The following is an 18,958-nucleotide window of genomic DNA, read 5'->3' on the forward strand; positions in this document are numbered from 1 at the left end:
GTTTTTAAACCACAAACTACAACGCCAGGACGTGAGTTTCCTTTCTCAGTAAAATTCACGTGGAAAACATTCTTATTATCTGCTTGCCAAATTACAGTATCTATCTTCTTGAACGGATTCTATATCACCACCTTTTCGTGTAAATTTTTGAATATACATTCTTAACATGAGGGTGAAGTTACTTCTGTCCCTAATACTCAAAATAACACTACGCCATATTGGTTTATGTAAACCCCAGACTCAAAGATGTTCACTTAAAACATAATTCACTGAAGATTCGCCATACGCTTACACAAAATATAATAATTCAAAATGCTGTTCAATGAGGCTTCAAAGAATTTTTATTTATTTTTTGAAAGTTAAAGTGAACAAGATGACATGTAACATTAGGTAAATTTAAACCAGATTTTTTGAAGGGTTGCTTTTACCTTTGTTATTTCATCCTAAAAAATATGTATAACTTCCAGATCTCAGTACTCAAGGTTGCGATATTTCCCGAATAAATGATACTGGTCAGTGTGTCTGCAGACTAATATGTGAAAAATATAAGTTGGAGACTTAAGCTAGTTGATTTTTTATTTAGTGTCGAAATATCACAAAATTAGAATGGAAGTGGAAAGCTGGGTGAGCATCCATGTAGATTGGAAGTAGAAAGTATATAATATTCAGTGAAAAACCAAGTCACAAAGGAAAATAAAAAAAGGAAGAATAAGTCAGGTATGATAAAAAAAAAGATAATCTACAAACGAAACAAGAATCCAGCTCACAGTGAAAAAGAGAATTGGAATATATGGCGAAAAAACAAGATGTGTGTGAATGTGAATGAGAAACAGCTACACTGTAGCCTACTGTGATCGTTTTCAATTCTGGTATACCCACCCTTAAGTGGGCCTAACTGCTACTGATTTCCTTAGGAGACAGGGCACCATCCAAAGGTGGGCAGAAATCCAGTTTCGATGACAGAGGCAAAGTTGCTTCTTATACCCACCCTTAAGTGGGCATAACTGCTACTGATTTCCTTAAGGAGACAGGGCACCATCCAAAAGGTGGGCAGAAATCCAGTTTCGATGGCAGAGGCAAAGCTTCTGTCTCGAACTGGTATACCCACCCTTAAGTGGGCATAACTGCTACTGATTTCCTTAAGGAGACAGGGCACCATCCAAAGGTGGGCAGAAATCCAGTTTCGATGGCAGAGGCAAAGTTGCTTCTGTCTCGAACTGGTATACCCACCAGGGCACCCATAAGTGGGCATAACTGCTACTGATTTCCTTGTGAGACAGGGCTCCAAAGGTGGGCAGAAATCCAGTTTCGATGACAGAGGCAAAGTTGCTTCTGGAACTGGTATACCCACCCTTAAGTGGGCATAACTGCTACTGATTTCCTGAGAAGGGCACCATCAAAAGGTGGGCAGAAAAATGACAGAGGCAAAGTTGCTTCTGTCTGTCCCAAACCCTTAAGTGGGCCCTACTGATTTCCGAGAAGGGCACCATCCAAAGGTGGGGAAATCCAGTTTCGATGACAAGAATCTATCAAGGCGAACATCGATGAGAAGGAGACAGGGCACCATCCAAAAGGTGGGCAGAAACAGTTTCGATGACAGAGGCAAAGTTGCTTCTGTCTCGAACTGGTATACCCCTTAAGTGGGCATAACTGCTACTGATTTCCTTAAGGAGACAGGGCACCATCCAAAGGTGGGCAGAAATCCAGTTTCGATGACAGACAATTTCTGTCTAAATATAAAGAAGTGGGCATAACTGCTACTGATTTCCTTAAGGAGAACATCATCCAAAGGTGGGAATAATCCAGTTTCGATGGCAGAGGCAAAGTTGCTTCTGTCTCGAACTGTATACTCCAAGTGGGCATAACTGCACTGATTTCTAAGGAGACAGGTTATCCATCCACAAGAGCAGAAATCCAGTTTCGATGCAGCCTGTTGTTCTGTCTCGCAACAACCCAGCCCCCATCAGCAGGACCCTTGAGAGAAAACCATCCAAAGGTGGGGAAATCCAGTTTACTGCAAGTTGCTTCTGTCTCGAACTGCCCCGTCCGAGTGGGGATAACTGCTACTGATTTCTTACATCGAGTAGGGACCACAAAGGTGCAGAAATCCAGTTTCCAGAGGCAAAGTTGCTCCTGTCTCACGCCCAAAGTGGGCATAACTGCTTTATTTCATGCCAGGACCATCCAAAAGGTGGGCAGAGAATAGCAGAAGAAAAGACATAATCACGAACATCGAAGCATAACTGCTACTGATTTCCCAAATTACCGACCACCGCCGCCGATGACGCAAAGTTGCTTCTGTCTTGGAAGCATTGCACATTGGGAAGGAGAAACCAACAGGTCAACAGTTTCGATGCAAGAAACCTTTCTCGAACTCCCCACGGCAGCCAGGAGCATAACATGCTGACCGAGCAGGGATCAGAAATAGCGATACAGAGCAAATCAAAATTCGGCATCCGAGGATCGAAATTCTTTAAGGAGACAGGGCACCATCTTCATCCAGTTTCATGCACTACAACGCCGCTCGCACGCAAGACGAAAAACAGAACTTAAGGAGGAGGGGAAGGTGGGGAAATCCAGTTTCGATGGCAGAGGCAAAGTTGCTGTCTCGAACTGGTATACCCACCCTTAAGTACATGCCCCAAAAGGTGGGGCAGCCAATCATAATTCAGCACCGATCATAAGGAGACAGGGCACCCAAAAGGTAGAAATCCAGTTTCGATGACAGAGCAGTTGCTTCTCTTCAGACCCTAAGTGGGCATAACCACTGATTTCCAGAGACAGGGGACCATCAACGAGCTGGTCAGAAATCCAGTTTCGATCGAGGCAAAGTTGCTTCTGTCTCGAACTAGAACCTGAACATAGACGAACGATTTCTTAAGGAGACAGGGATTGGAAATATTTTAATGACAGAAAAGACTTCAATATTCCTGTAAGTGGGCATAACTGTCCTGATTTCCTTAAGGAGACAGGGCACCAACAAATGAAAATCGGCGATTACTGACAAAGTTGCTTCATCGAACTGAGCCTGGCATAACTGACTGATTTCATAAGGAGACAGGGCACCATCCAAAAGGTGGGAAAATCCAGTTTCGATGACAGAGGCAAAGTTGCTTCTGTCTCGAACTAATACAGCCTTAAGTGGGCATAACTGCTACTGATTTAAGGAGACAGGGCACCATCAAAGGTGGGCAGAAATCCAGTTTCGATGACAGAGGCAAAGTTGCTTCTGTCTCGAACTTATTAAGTGGGCATAACTGCTACTGATTTCCTTAAGGAGACAGGGCACCATCCAAAAGGTGGGCAGAAATCCAGTTTCGATGACAGAGGCAAAGTTGCTTCTGTCTCGAACTGGTATACCCACCCTTAAGTGGGCATAACTGCTACTGATTTCCTTAAGGAGACAGGGCACCATCCAAAGGTGGGCAGAAATCCAGTTTCGATGACAGAGGCAAAGTTGCTTCTGTCTCATACCCACCCTAAGTGGGCATAACTGCTACTGATTTTAAGGAGACAGGGCACCATCCAAAGGTGGGCAGAAATCCAGTTTCGATGACAGAGGCAAAGTTGCTTCTGTCTCGAACTGGTATACCCACCCTTAAGTGGGCATAACTGCTACTGATTTCCTTAAGGAGACAGGGCACCATCCAAAGGGTGGGCAGAAATCCAGTTTCGATGACAGAGGCAAAGTTGCTTCTGTCTCGAACTGGTATACCCACCCTTAAGTGGGCATAACTGCTACTGATTTCCTTAAGGAGACAGGGCACCATCCAAAGGTGGGCAGAAATCCAGTTTCGATGACAGAGGCAAAGTTGCTTCTGTCTCGAACTGGTATACCCACCTCAAGTGGGCATAACTGCTACTGATTTCCTTAAGGAGACAGGGCACCATCCAAAAGGTGGGCAAAATCCAGTTTCGATGACAGAGGCAAATTTGCTTCTGTCTGAAAGTATACCCACCAAGTGGGCATAACTCTACTGATTTCTTAAGGAGACAGGGCACCATCCAAAAGGTGGGCAGAAATCCAGTTTCGATGACAGAGGCAAAGTTGCTTCTGTCTCGAACATATACTCATTACTAAGTGGGCATAACTGCTACTGATTGTTAAGGAGACAGGGCACCATCAAAAGGTGGGCAGAAATCCAGTTTCGATGACAGAGGCAAAGTTGCTTCTGTCTCGAACTGGTGGCCACGAACTGGATAAGTGGGCATAACTGCTACTGATTTCCTTAAGGAGACAGGGCACCATCAAAAGGTGGGCAGAAATCCAGTTTCGATGACAGAGGCAAAGTTGCTTCTGTCTGAACTGGATATACCCACCCTTAAGTGGGCATAACTGCTACTGATTTCCTTAAGGAGACAGGGCACCATCCAAAAGGTGGGCAGAAATCCAGTTTCGATGACAGAGGCAAAGTTGCTTCTGTCTCGAACTGGTATACCCATATATAATTAATGGGCATAACTGCTACTGATTTCCTTAAGGAGACAGGGCACCATCCAAAAGGTGGGCAGAAATCCAGTTTCGATGGCAGAGGCAAAGTTGCTTCTGTCTCGAACTGGTATACCCATAAGTGGGCATAACTGCTACTGATTTCCTTAAGGAGACAGGGCACCATCCAAAAGGTGGGCAGAAATCAGTTTCGATGACAGAGGCAAAGTTGCTTCTGTCTCGAACTGGTATACCCACCCTTAAGTGGGCATAACTGCTACTGATTTCCTTAAGGAGACAGGGCACCATCCAAAAGGTGGGCAGAAATCCAGTTTCGATGACAGAGGCAAAGTTGCTTCTGTCTCGAACTGGTATACCCACCCTTAAGTGGGCATAACTGCTACTGATTTCCTTAAGGAGACAGGGCACCATCAAAGGTGGGCAGAAATCCAGTTTCGATGGCAGAGGCAAAGTTGCTTCTGTCTCGAACTGATATACCCACCCTTAAGTGGGCATAACTGCTACTGATTTCCTTAAGGAGACAGGGCACCATCCAAAAGGTGGGCAGAAATCCAGTTTCGATGACAGAGGCAAAGTTGCTTCTGTCTCGAACTGGTATACCCACCCTTAAGTGGGCATAACTGCTACTGATTTCCTTAAGGAGACAGGGCACCATCCAAAAGGTGGGCAGAAATCCAGTTTCGATGGCAGAGGCAAAGTTGCTTCTGTCTCGAACTGGTATACCCACCCTTAAGTGTGCCTGACAGCTACTGATTTCCTTAAGGAGACAGGCCACCATCCAAAAGGTGGGCAGAAATCCAGTTTTGATGACAGAGGCAAAGTTGCTTCTGTCTCGAACTGGTATACCCACCCTTAAGTGTGCCTGACAGCTACTGACTTCCTTAAGGAGACAGGCCCTCTCACACTGCTCCTCCTGGAACGACACCCACGGAGAAATGGAACGTGTAGCCCAAACCCTCGTCGACAATGGACACCCAAACCGGGATATACAAGAATCTATCAAGGCGAACATCGATAGATGGTACCGTCAGGAACCTCGCCCCGATGCCCCTGAACGCATAGAGCTCTTCTACAAAGGACAATTTCATCATAAATATAAAGAAGACGAACGCGCCCTCAAAAACATCATCAAGAATAATGTTAGCCCTGTTGACTCCAACAGAAACATACATCTGGTTATCTATTACAAGAGCAGAAAGACGAGCAGCCTGGTTATGCGCAACAACCCAGCCCCCCCTCAGCAGGACCCCTTGAAGAAAACCAACGTGGTATACCGGTACTCATGCCCCGTCCGAGGATGCCTCGGTTCTTACATCAGTATGACCACCATGCGTTTCTCCAAAGGATTTCCTGCCACGCCCAAGAGGGGGCTATCTTTAATCATGCCAGGACCGTCCATAACCAGAGAATAGCAAGAAAAGACATAATCACGAACATCGAAGTAATTGACCAAATTACCGACCACCGCCGCCTACGCCTCTTGGAAGCATTGCACATTGGGAAGGAGAAACCAACACTCAACATTACGCAAGAAACCTTTCTCTCCCACGGCAGCCAGGAGACATGCACCGAGCGATCCCCATAGCGTACGAGCAAATCAAAATTCGGCATCCGAGGATCGAAATTCTTCTCTTCATCCTCAGCACTACAACGCCGCTCGCACGCAAGACGAAAACAGAACTTGGATGGGAAGGCTCCGCCCGAGGGTACATGCCCCGGGCAGCCAATCATAATTCAGCACCGATCATGACCTCCCTACCAACCCGAGCACCTCGTTTCTTCAGACCTTCTGCAACCACGTCCAGAGGATGACCAACGAGCTGGTCGAAACATGTCGACGGTACCTACAATAGAACCTGAACCCAGACGAACGATTTCTGATTGGATATTTTAATAAAAGACTTCCAATATTCCGCACACTGTCCTTTTCCAACATGAATATCGGCCAGTTACTGACTAACATCGCTGAGCCTGAAAAGCGAATCATAAGGAGGATAGAAAAGACACTATATAAGATAAATTCGCATAATACAGCCATCCTTTTTAATAAGACGTATTATTATTATTATTATTATTATTATTATTATTATTATTATTATTATTATTATTATTATTATTATTATTATTATTATTATTATAAACTTGCACACGTAAGAGAGCCACATTCCTATTACAGCAACACGACCAGTTTTTGTAGGAAACCAACAAACAACTTAACACGTCCATTTTTATTCAGGCCACCACCGTAACATCGAAGCATCCATTTATTCTTCTGTGTTTTTACGAGCTTTGCGCAATGTCAGTCCCCAGTGTTTGGATCGAGAAATCGAGTACATGAGAAAAACAGGGACAGATTTGTTATCCTTCACCCAAAATGGTGTTACTGGGCGGTTTGAAAGTCACAAATATTGTATTTAATGGAAATTATCGAAAGAAAACGCTATTCACAGCTCCTAAGGGGGACACTGCAGTTTTGCGTTTGGTCTAGTGCCGGTATTATTGCCTTTGAGGCATTTCATGTCACTCTAAACGCTTTGAAACACTTTTCATGGACCTGTTTAATAGTAAATGGAAGCTTAGGCTGACTTTTATATATATATAACGTAGGCTATATTTGTATGTAGGTCATAGTGAACACAAACATTAATTTCTTGTACACCGGCGACTTATTTTTTGATATTTGATTCTTTAGATCATCATGAGCTGTGTAGTTGGCTCACCACGCATGGATCAAGAGAGAGAGAGAGAGAGAGAGAGAGAGAGAGAGAGAGAGAGAGAGAGAGAGAGAGAGAGTTTCCAGTTTGAAGCTAAGACGGCGAGAGAATAAGATGCATAAAATAATCTGCAATGAAATAAATAATCTGTAATGTAAATATTTTTCTTTCTTCTTCAGTAATCAAGAAAATAGAAAAGTAATGTCTTGTGTTAATTACAATATTCTGTAATTGATTACATGACACTGCTATTAACGTGTCTATTTCCACATACACTTCAGTCGTAGAGAGAGAGAGAGAGATTACCTAAATTCCGAAGCATACTTCTAATACTAGAGAGAAAGAGAGAGAGAGAGAGAGAGTTAGCTTACCTAAATTCCGAAGTATACTTCTGCTAATACTAGAGAGAGAAGCCCAGGGCTTACTCAATCTCCAAGCATCAAAGGCTCGTGCCCTACTCCGCTGTGAGCAAACAATAATAACTAGCGGGCAACCAGGGCAAAATGTTTTCCCGTGAAATTGATTGTTTTCTGTTTATCGTGTAAATAATCAGCTTCCGTGCACGAACAACGGAGCTTTTTCAGGCGCACTGGCTAAGTTTTACTGATTATTATTATTATTATTATTATTATTATTATTATTATTATTATTATTATTATTATTATAACAAAAATCTTTTTAATTTTTCTGTAAACATTGTATCCGAACAAGTACAAATGAAGAAACTTTAACCATATCCATGTTTGGCTCAAGTAAGGTTACCATAAACCACATGTTACATTGTTTATTATTATTATTATTATTATTATTATTATTATTATTATTATTATTATTATTATTATTATTATTATCATCTTATTTTAAATTTTTCCTGTAAACATTGTATCCGAATAGGAATAACCGTGAAGAAACTTTAAATAAAATGGAAGACAGTATTTCCGTGCCTCCGAAAAGTTGTCAGTTCTTATATTTTAAGTGTCACTAGATACCATTAGTGACCAGCTGCTGATGTTTCATGACAAGTGTTCACTTTTCTTCACAGTTTGCCTCTATATCAGCTCAGTAGACCTATTGGCCGTTGTTCGTGATGGCTATATTTTGAAAGCGTGTTTTGCGTTTCTGTATTTTCCAAGTCAAGGAGGTCTCAAATAGTAGGCCTATGCCCCTCTTTGGTCTACCCGAAACTTGACAGGTATGAAAAAGTTTTCAAGTAAGGCCATTGCTGTCCATATTTCCTTCACAAATATCATTCCGGTGTTATTTATTGTGGCATGCTGCATCCATACTACTTTTGCCTCTTTGCAGATGATAAGGTGGTATAAAGTACAAGAAATACCTTTTCAGAGGTAGTTTAGCAAATTTGAATAATCTGTCTGAATTTATTTAAAATATAGATCTACATGAGCTTCGTGGAGGTAGCTGTTGTGACAGAAAAAAAAAAAACATGAACATGATATGGTTTCATGAGACGATATCCATGTGTTTTGTTTTAACTGTCTGTGTTAATTATTAATTTTTGCCATAAGTAATGCTGCTACAATTGTTCCAACACTGATTTTCCTTCTATATATTTTTTTATATGTGATATACTGTAGTAAACAAATTTCGGTTGTTAAAATGATAGGATTGAAATCGATCTCTATGGCTCTATCTGTTGACAAAAAACATTCGAGTCTTTTCAAGTTAAGTACATTTAATTATGGCGCCTTATGTATTAACACGAGTGATACGATTGTGAAACATTGGCGAGATCAATTAAAACCAAAACTGGCTGATTTAGACAAATTCATCACACTAAGGAATGCATATTCTTAATTCAATTCTTTTTATCCAAGGGCATTGGATTATTGAATACAAACACACAAAACAAAGCCACTACAACACCTTCAAAAAACATAACAAACATCTCACGTCTCGAACGCTCGCCATACCCGCGCAATTTCTCGCTGCTGGGAAGAAAGGGCGTTGGGTCTGGTATGATACATGAAACATACGTACCGGGGTCTAAGCGATGTCAGGCAGGGCAGCCGATCGAGACCACAGGTCTACCCCAAAGCCAAATCAAAAAGTCCTTCAAAAGAAGGCATCGTGCTTACCCCATACAAAAATGGGAATAAAAGCACGTTAAAAGAAAAAGAAGAAAGTTTCTTGCCTTTGAAGAATAATTCGTCTGCTTGTTATATTACCAATTGTCCTGTGCAAAATTCATGAAAGTGCTCTTATTTCACAGATAAATATAGCTTATTTGATACTTAAAACTACTAATTTTAGTAAATAACTACTAATATTTATGGTATATTTTATAAAATAGTTTTTGTAGAATCTGTGAAATTGTAGACATTAGTTATTCCTTAATAAGTCAGCTGTATTTTCTAGTTGCTATTAGGTATTTTCATTTATATTATTTAGGTAGCTTCCGTAGAGACAATGAATTAGTGTTCGATAATAAAGCTCTATTTACTTTATAACTCATATTTTGTATAGCTTGAATAAAATTGATCGTAGATTACATAGAATCGAAGACAATGTTTTATTTACGTTGTAGTTTCACTAATTGTAACTAGATGTCGGTAGTGACGTGTTATAAAATGCTTCTTTTAAACGACACGTTCTCTATCATTCCCAGATTATCACTAATTGATCAAAGAAAACGTCTTTTAAATTCCTTATTTTAAAAGGCCACTGGATGCATTGGGCATTCTTAATTACAACGAAAGATATGACAGAGCTGTAATTAGTAGTCACTGTTGATTTTAAGGTGTAATTTAGAAATTATTCAGAAATTTAGTACCCTCAAAAATCGTATTTACACGCAGGTATTGGTTCCCTTTTAGTTAACAAAACGCATTGAAATTCCTACCAAATATACTTTTTTCCTCGCCAAACTAAAGCACAAGATTCTACAATTCAGATTATTTTCTGGAATGTTAAAATGTGTAATATATTTAAGTATACAGTAGATTTTGCTGGGTATGTTTAGAATTTGAATTAGAAATAATACTTTCTTCGCAGAGTCCAGAGGGGTAGTTGGGTGTAATGCCATTGTTTAAAATAAAAAAAAATGGAAGGTACTCATTCCGAGTGTTATGATAGTCCTGGTTTGAGAATTAATGTCCATTGCTCTGTATAATTCTTCGATTATCCTTACGTACGTCTGTCTAGGCCTATGACATTTGGATTGTGTGCTCCGCTACATGATAACCAAGATAAAACAATGTGCATCCGCATTTTCTGATTACAGAACTGAAAACAGGTAAACATATTTATTAAAAATAAATCTTGAATTGCATGGACTACGTTTTTTCCTTCTGTTTAGCTCATCCTTCATTTTTCTTTGACCCTTAATTTAGGTGTAAATCACTATCTCGCTTTTTATATTTTACTCTGAGAATTCTCTTATTCTGAGAATTTACAGTACATAAGAACATACACCTTTTGTTGAATTTGGTTTGCATTAGTTTTGGAAGTTTTCATTCAACTCGTTACGCTTTTTTTTTTGTCTTTGATAAGAGGAGACCACAGTAGGAAACCAGCCCACCAGTGCCTTAGGCCTTAATTTCAGGTTGAGTTTTAGGGTGGGCCGTGGCCAGTCGGATAGGATTAGGTTAAGTTAGGATATGGGGGTTTAGGTCAGGGATACATTGCTGCATTATAGCCAGTATTTTATGGTTCCGTAGATTAGGTTAGGTTAGGGCTGTAGGGGACCGGGTAAATTTCGTTTCCGGCCCGAACTCCAATTCCACATGAGGGCTCGTACTAAACATGGTGAAACAGCAATTCATCTACTTTGTTTCGCCGTGTTTAGTACTAGCCCTGGGGTGTCAAATGTATTTTGCCGTGTTTAACACTAGCCATTGTGTGATCAAATGTCCCTTCAAACGTATTTAAGTGTATTTCGCAAAATTGAAACTTAGAAAATTTCCTCAGTTATTTACATATACTTCATTTTTTTGTGTTAAATATTAGTTTGCGAAAATTATGTATGTTGAATATTTTTTTCATTTTTATATGACGATTTGAAAGATATAATAAAAAATCAAGTAGGGATGTTTGCACTGGAAACATTATCCGGGGACCATTCGGTAAGGCTGCCCCTCTGATGAAGAAAAACATTTTTTTTTTTTGTAGATATGATTTTAACAGTGGGTGAATATGTCCCAAAAAAATCATAAATTTGCTGCCAGTTCTTCAGAGCATTGCAATGGACTGTTAAACCTGCTTCAGATTGTTTTTACCAGAAAGTACTAGCCTACAGATACTTTACGAAGTAGGTGTAGGCCTCTTCTGAGGCATCATTTGTCATGTATATATATCTTAAAATACTGCATCAATTGTACTGTCATCATGCAACCTTGCTCCCTTGTGCTTAATTCCATATTATGTATAGGAGAATTTTATGCATATATTAGGTTCATACAACCAATTTGGCTTTATTCCATAAGGGTTTCCTTTTGGCTCAGTTAATATTTTATATGACAGCAGACATTAATACACTTGCAGTTGTCATATGCTCACAGCATTCGCTTGTTTATGTAACAAATCACTTATATAATCATTCTGAAGATTTGTGGCTTAATGCTATTAAAACTTTTGGATTAAAAATGGTGTCATTTTTCCTTTCAGATGTGTACCTATAGGCTAAGTGCTTGCACATGCAAAATGAAGTGGCCAGAGGTTGATTGATGGAAGGCAATGGAAACTACAGTACAAGAACCTATATGGTAAAGGATAAACTGAAGCAGACTTGCATTAGACGTTATAATTAGGGTGAAGAATTTGTGACTTGCAGTGATCATTTTAAAGTAAGTTGAAATTTCAGTGCATTAGGTTAAACTGCAACATAGATTTTAATTTGTACTCAAAAATAGTTTATTTTAATATATAGTAAAATATTATGTTTCAACCTATCTGGAACAGCTTTGCATAGTTTCTTTTAACTGAAATTCATAGGTAGTAGTTCAGAAATGTAAGATTGTAATCAAGTTTTTGTAAAATAAGGTGGGAACTTGTTAAGTGTAAAGTGGTCACAGATGTCAACTGGGCAGTTTAACATATAAACAAATTGTTAGTGGTAAATGCTTTTATAAGACAGTTTAATTTTGAATTTCTTTAAAGAGAAATACAGTATTAGCCAGAGGAAAATTGAATAATAATTTGAAGTTTTAAGAGGTCTTAATTGAATACTTAAATGAGCCTTACCTAGGCCTATAGGATGCATTATCTCTAAAAATGTTGATAATCTAATTGAATAGGTATAAGATTGCTTAATACTGTACAATATTCATGACATTCTGTTTGAAATATAGTCATTATTTTAAATAATAAGAGTATTTCACCTCATACATGGCTCCAGTTTTGGTGATTGTAGGTAAACACTCAAGAAACATATGTATTCTTGATGCTAACCTAGAGGGTGTTGTAACTGAGTCTAGTTATATTTTTCTTCCATATATAATTGAGAGTGATGTGAAGCAGTTTATCAAGTTAATCATTACTATGGATTTTAACAAAGTTTACCCAACACTTGATGCTGGCAGTTTTCATTTATGTTGCTTAGCTTTCAGAAATGTTAATATTGACACTAGATAGGATCTTAAGTTTAGGAAGTGCCTTAACCGTGAATGCAAAAATTAAATCAGAAATTTTCATGAGTTTCATAATTTGGACAAATGGAAAATTGTGTTCTTGTGCAAAAATGACATAAATTTTTAATTTTTAATATTTCTTGCTAGACTGGAGTTTTTCTTGACGTGAAATTCATATGAGTGAAGCTTATGAAGAGGGGCATTGCAGGTGCCATGCCTTAGGTTGAGAAATGTTGTGGGATAAGTGTTAATTTAAAGGTGACCATTATTTTATTGGTCCTGTATTGCTGAGTGACACTGATCACAGAGTTATTTTCTGTCCTCACACTTCAATTTTGAAAATCTTAGTCTTGATGAATAATGTCTTTTGGAGGAATACATTGCCTGTTAGTTAAATAGTTTAATTTTAAAGATTTTTCATATATTTCTTATTAGTAAAGTTATTTTCCACATAGAAATAAGTAAAGTTAAACCTTGAAAGTGAAAATTAAGTTAATATATTGAATTTTTTTCAGATAAGCACTGTGGCAAGTGTTCAAAAGGAAGTCCTTCACAAGACTTGTCTATAGACGTTTAATTGAAGGAAGTTTAAATCAAATTCAAATATTATAGGTTTATGGTATTCAGGCTGGAGCATCTAGTTGTTGCATATAACAACTGTACGTAAGTTACTGCAAAACTAAAGCTTATATAATACTTTAAAGTCAAGTAAGTATTTTAAAGTACATTTTTGTTCTCATTGGCAGAATGCTTTTGATACCAGGAGGCAGTGGTCATGAAATAACTTCCCAGATTGGGATAAATAGTAGTTTATTGTATTTTGTAGAAGCATAGCTGTATGGTACATACTGTACGTAGTTCCTTATTAATTTTGATTATAGGTCTTCTTGTAAGAACTTGCCTGGATCAAAGGTCTTGTGGTAAGAATGTGACAAATGTATTTGGTAAAAACTTAATGCAGAAATATCTCCAGATAATTAAATTAACTCCTTTTTTTATTTACATCCAAACCACAAATTGAAAATTTGCCCGTTTTCACTTGGTTTATTAAAATGTAGAAGTTTTAAATTTCAACTGAGTGCGTTGGTCATTTTGAAGTTTCAGTTTTGTGGTCATTTTAAAATTCCAATTTTTTGCTAGTCATTTTAAAATTTAAATTTTTACAATTACCTGATATTTTCTGGAAACAGGTTGAGTGATGTTTACAAGAATAGTTGAGGTATGTTTGTCAATTTGTCCAATATTTTAGTAAGAAGGCATCCCTATAGAAAGTATGAAACCAATTTTTTTTTTTTTTTTTGTTACTAATGGAACAGGTATAATTAAGGCCATACGATGACATTGGAATAATTTGAAATCTTGACAGAAATTGTTTACCTTACCTTACCTTGAAGAGCTGATGGGTTATGCAGTTTGAAAGATATTAGTGCAAGCACAATGGTTACTGAAACGTTTAATTTATTAAATTCACTTTGACCTTTCTAAAACTTTAATCCCTAAGAGATTGATGTAAGGATGTTCATTTTAATGAGTTAAAATTTAAAACTTGGAATGCTTGTTGATAACTTTTTGAAAAGTTATCCCTTATTTGCAGTAAGGGGCAGCTTTGATAAACAAATTTAACTGTTCTAGAGAAGATTTGGTTACCTCATTTTCAGTAGTTTGGAGCTAATATTGAATGAATTAATTAAGAACACTTGGAGATTTTTTAAGTACTGAAAATTAAACTTTATATTTTGATAGGTGCTGATTTGTATTCAGTGTACCTGTATATCTAAAAGTACTCACCACAGATAAATTATGGAGAGTAATTATTGAATTCCTCTTTCAGAATGAAGTTGGTCGCTTACTTGAATGGAACGAATGCATAGCCACAAAATTAGTGGTGATACACATCAAGTGTATTAATTTCAAGGAAACTGTCATTCAGTATTGCAAGCCAAACATGGGAACTGTGACCTCAGAAACAGGATTTTAGTGTCCATCAGGATTCAAGTGGAGGATGGTTTCTAATTTTGAAAATATTTCTGTAAAATTGGTTACAGTGAGGTTCTAAATATCCTGATATTGGGTATTTAATCAGTTATTGTTACCATACAGTGAGGTTCTAAATATCCTGATATTGGGTCATTAATCAGTTATTGTTACCGTACATTTCTGCTTAAAAGACGACCTTTAAATCCTAAAATTCTCCCCCAAAAATTGTTGTTCGTTTTATACTACCATTCAGAAATTCAAACCTTGAAATCTAAGTGATGTTTATTCAAGGCTAGTATTGGCGTCAGTGCGATAACCACCAACGTACATGAAAAGATTCACATTATGAAATAAACTGATCAAGAAGGTAATAAAACCATTTTACCCTATATATTATTAGCATATTCGAAGAATAATTCCATATCAATGAAATCAACTTTTATCTATGCAAGCCCAGCTGAGAAAATGTGAACATTGAGTTATGGTTGCGCTCACAATAACCAGTATCTTTCGGTAACCTTGCAGAAATTTTAATGGTCATGTAATTACACTAACAACATTTAGGATAACATAATACTGTATTCATTTTTTATTAAAAGTTCATTATCATTTTGGTGGTAAATAACACAATTTTGGGTTACATACGGCTGTTTAGAAAAATTCAGTCGTGAAAACGTTAATTATCATACATTATTTTATTGTTGTTAGGGGTTTGTGATTGGCGATGAAACGTAAACAAAACAATGGTTTCCCTTTTAGGCAGTGTGTGTAGGAAAAACATGATATAGAATCGGCTTTGTTTATTTCGTATATTTTTAATTTTTAAGGATACAGTAAATAAAACAGCATTTGTATTAACATCATCTTTACATAACCAAAAGCTAGCCTATAAGCAGGTGGTTTTGTAATTTAGCAGTCATCTTATACTACAGATATGAGATAAATTCATGAAAATTTGCCACAATTTTTGACCTCGTCTTATCTAAAGGTTGTCTTATACACTGAAATATATGGTATTTGTTTTAGGTAAGTTGTCAGAATTTGTGTTAGTTAATTTATTTTGTTTCAGTTCCTAAAATTTGTGGTGGTTCAGTGGGGTATAGTTTCTTCAGGTAAGATTCTGTTGCTTTTATTTCTTAAACACACATCCAGTCTTTCATTTCAAATTTGCATAAATGATTCAAGTCTAAGTTTTCTAAACCTTTATAATTCACAACTTGATGTAACCTCAAATCATCACTAACATGGTTACCATTTTAGTCTTGAAATCTTGGTTATGCTCTCTATATTTAGAACCTCTTTTTAAATCTCACTCTCATCAGTGTTTTGGCATCTGTCAAAGCTTGCTTGTTTAGAAATTCTTCCATGATTTTTAACAGTTTGACGGTATTGTTTCAATATCATGTATTTGTGTTTTAAGTCAATGTAAGGCATCATCTTTTATACATTATTTGATGTCTGAAATGACAAAAGCACATAATGATCACAGTGTGGCTACAAATAAAAAAAAATGTTAAAATTTTGGAGGTCAGTTTTAGAAAGTAATTTTGTGAGTTTAATGATAATCAGTTATTCCTGACAAGCAAACATTGCTGTATCTCTATAACAGTATTTTATGGAATAAGAAAATATTCAATCACAGTAAATATTAAGTTCAGATCTTTACATATTGTTCTTGCTTTTAAATCAATACCTTGTAGAAGTCATAACATTTGATTTTAATTATGATTTGTACAGCCTCAATGAAAAGGCTGAGGTTATTTTTACTACTCTAAACAACAGATTGTTAAACCATTGGGGTACCTGATTTTTTTTTTTCGTTGGATTCACTGCCACATAGATTTATAGAATTCTGTTTGGCTTTTACTAAAGCCTGGAATGATCTTCCGAGTCATAAGCCTCAAGCAGTGGAATTTCAGAAGTTCAAATTAAGTGCATATGCTTTCTGGTTGAACAGTCTCACATGAGTGTTATTTCACAATTTATTTATGTTATTTTTTACATAGCATATGTATTGTAGTTTGTCAAAGGACTTGGTTTACAGTTTTCTGGTCTTCAGAAGAATTTTGAAAATATTTGTTTCTTAGGGCAAATTAAATTTTCATTTTGTTGTCTTTGCTTAGACAGTTGTTAGGTCTTGATTTTTGAACCTTAAGTGATTATTAGTGTGCTTTCTTAAATATTGATTTAAGACTACCTGTATTTCTCGTAAGTGTTAATGTTAATTTGATTTTGCATACCCACAATATGATTATGAGACTTAAAAATAGTTTGTAAGGTATTGCTATGTAAATTAAACATTCTTCGCCATAAGCTTTGCACTAACTAATGCGAGAGAGATTTATACTGTATTCGATTGTTTAAGTATATTTATGATTAAGTTTTTGCAGTATTTAAAAGGGAAGTTCTGTAGTTATAGGATTTGATATATGTAGTTCTCATGCAGCCCCTCGTGTCTTTCTTTCATACTCTCGAAATCTACTTCCCCTGTTATAGTTTGAGGTTTCGAAAGGATGATAACTTTCTATAATACCTATTAGAATTTTCAGTTATGAAGAAGTAATGGCATTATATATTCTGCTTCTGTATTTCTTATATTCAAAGGGTTATCAAATAGTAAAGTCCCCACTTGCATTATTGTTGTTGATTTAGTTTAAGGATAAAAGCATGCCATGATCTCCTAGTATTTTGAAGTTTATGAAGGATAATAACATACTATACCACTCTTTTGAACTTGAAATTCTCTACAGGATACTATGCTGTGAAGTGTGAATTGCTTTCATATATTAGCCAGAGTCCTCTCTAATTCTCTATGGGGTAACATGAGCAAATCTTAACGATTAAATGATGGATTTTTTTCTCAAGTTCACATTGCAATTGCATTCTACAGAACTTCCCTTTTTCTCCTGATGCTTACCTCCAGTTTCAGATCTCCTATTCCCTCCCTTGATCCTGCCCTCTCCCAAACTCAAGATGTTAAAAAAACTTAAGAAAAATTGATCTCAGTCAACATTCATATGACTTACGAGGCTCCCCCAACCCCCCACCCCCTCCTTCTGGAAACCTTCCTCTCTCGCATCAGCATTTGCTCCACAGGAGGGGTCAAAGAGTCCGTGAACTAGATCATGCTTGTAACTAGGGGAACCACTTGTTTATTTAGGCTGTTCATGAATTTCCCATGTGCAGAGCTAGTTCATTCTTTTACTTGGTGAAATGAGAGCAATATAGCCTATGTGTGAACTCTGGTATATTGTACTTCTCAAATGTTGATATGTTCTCCTGGTAAATTGTTGGATTTTGGTCCACTTATTTTTCCTTTTGTCTTGTCAGGAAAGTTTTATCCTGACAGCCAAAGTCATGGACAGTGATTGTCTTGTTATGCCTTGTTTAAGTTAATTAAAAAGTCATCTAATTCTTGAATGATCAGTCATGTTAAAGTGTATTTCAACAAAGAGACATCTTCAATTGTAGGGGTTTGTAATGTCACTGTACAGGTTTTGATTTGGTAATTTTGTCCTAAGTGAAAACGTGTTCAATATATTTTTCAATGACAACAAATTATCAAATATGTCATGAATGGTGTAATGTAAGTAGTGGACATTTTACAAACTGTAAAAGATTATGATGTAAAAATTCCTGGAAATGTATGAATTTTTTTGAAGTTGATGTGAAAACTGTCATTGTTAAAGTGAATATTCAACTTATAACGTTAAATTTAATTGAAATTGTTTCTTACATAAATAATTTAAGGAATTTGATGAGAGGGTCATTCTGAAGTCTTGCATTTGAGTACTTTCTTTACGCCGAGATACCTGGGCTCTCTGAAAAGGGGTACAGCTGGGTTTGGAAATGTCTGTTATGTCTCTGATTTTACCATTTGTGTCCTTGACATAAAGGAGGGCTAAAGAACTGCTATAATCATCTTTAGACGAACTGTGCAATAAGTTTTTGAATATCTCGTTTATATGAAAGCTGACTCGGTGCATTTGTGTGTTTATGTTTTGAATTTAGGATGTGAAAGTTGGTTTGACAAGTAAGTTTATAAAACTCGTGTCATTGGTATGCAAGCTGTCGATTTGTGTGTGCCTGGTATGTTTGTGTTCAGGGTGAAGCTGCCGTACTTTGTGGTGAAATCTTGTTGGTTTTCTGTTATTGATTCAGTTATGGAAGTTGCCTTGGTTTTTAGTTTGCTGTTCTTTACAGCTTGTCTTTATGGAAGATGTACGTAATGG

At 37.1% G+C, this 18,958-nt stretch overlaps 1 long non-coding RNA gene across 5 annotated transcripts in view; it reads left to right on the forward strand.

Annotated features, from left to right (window-relative positions):
• LOC136826149 (uncharacterized) overlaps positions 1-15,162 on the forward strand; it is a 37,952-nt gene extending 22,790 nt beyond the window's left edge. For all 5 annotated transcript variants that reach the window (XR_010849520.1, XR_010849522.1, XR_010849521.1 and 2 more), the window contains 3 exons: positions 11,788-11,966; positions 13,265-13,412; positions 14,581-15,162. This is a non-coding gene — a long non-coding RNA (uncharacterized lncRNA). The remainder of the gene's footprint in view (positions 1-11,787; positions 11,967-13,264; positions 13,413-14,580) is intronic.
• Positions 15,163-18,958: the final 3,796 nt, after the last annotated feature.

Source organism: Macrobrachium rosenbergii, chromosome 40, assembly GCF_040412425.1.
Source record: "Macrobrachium rosenbergii isolate ZJJX-2024 chromosome 40, ASM4041242v1, whole genome shotgun sequence".
In the NCBI taxonomy this organism is placed as follows: Eukaryota; Metazoa; Arthropoda; class Malacostraca; order Decapoda; family Palaemonidae; genus Macrobrachium; species Macrobrachium rosenbergii.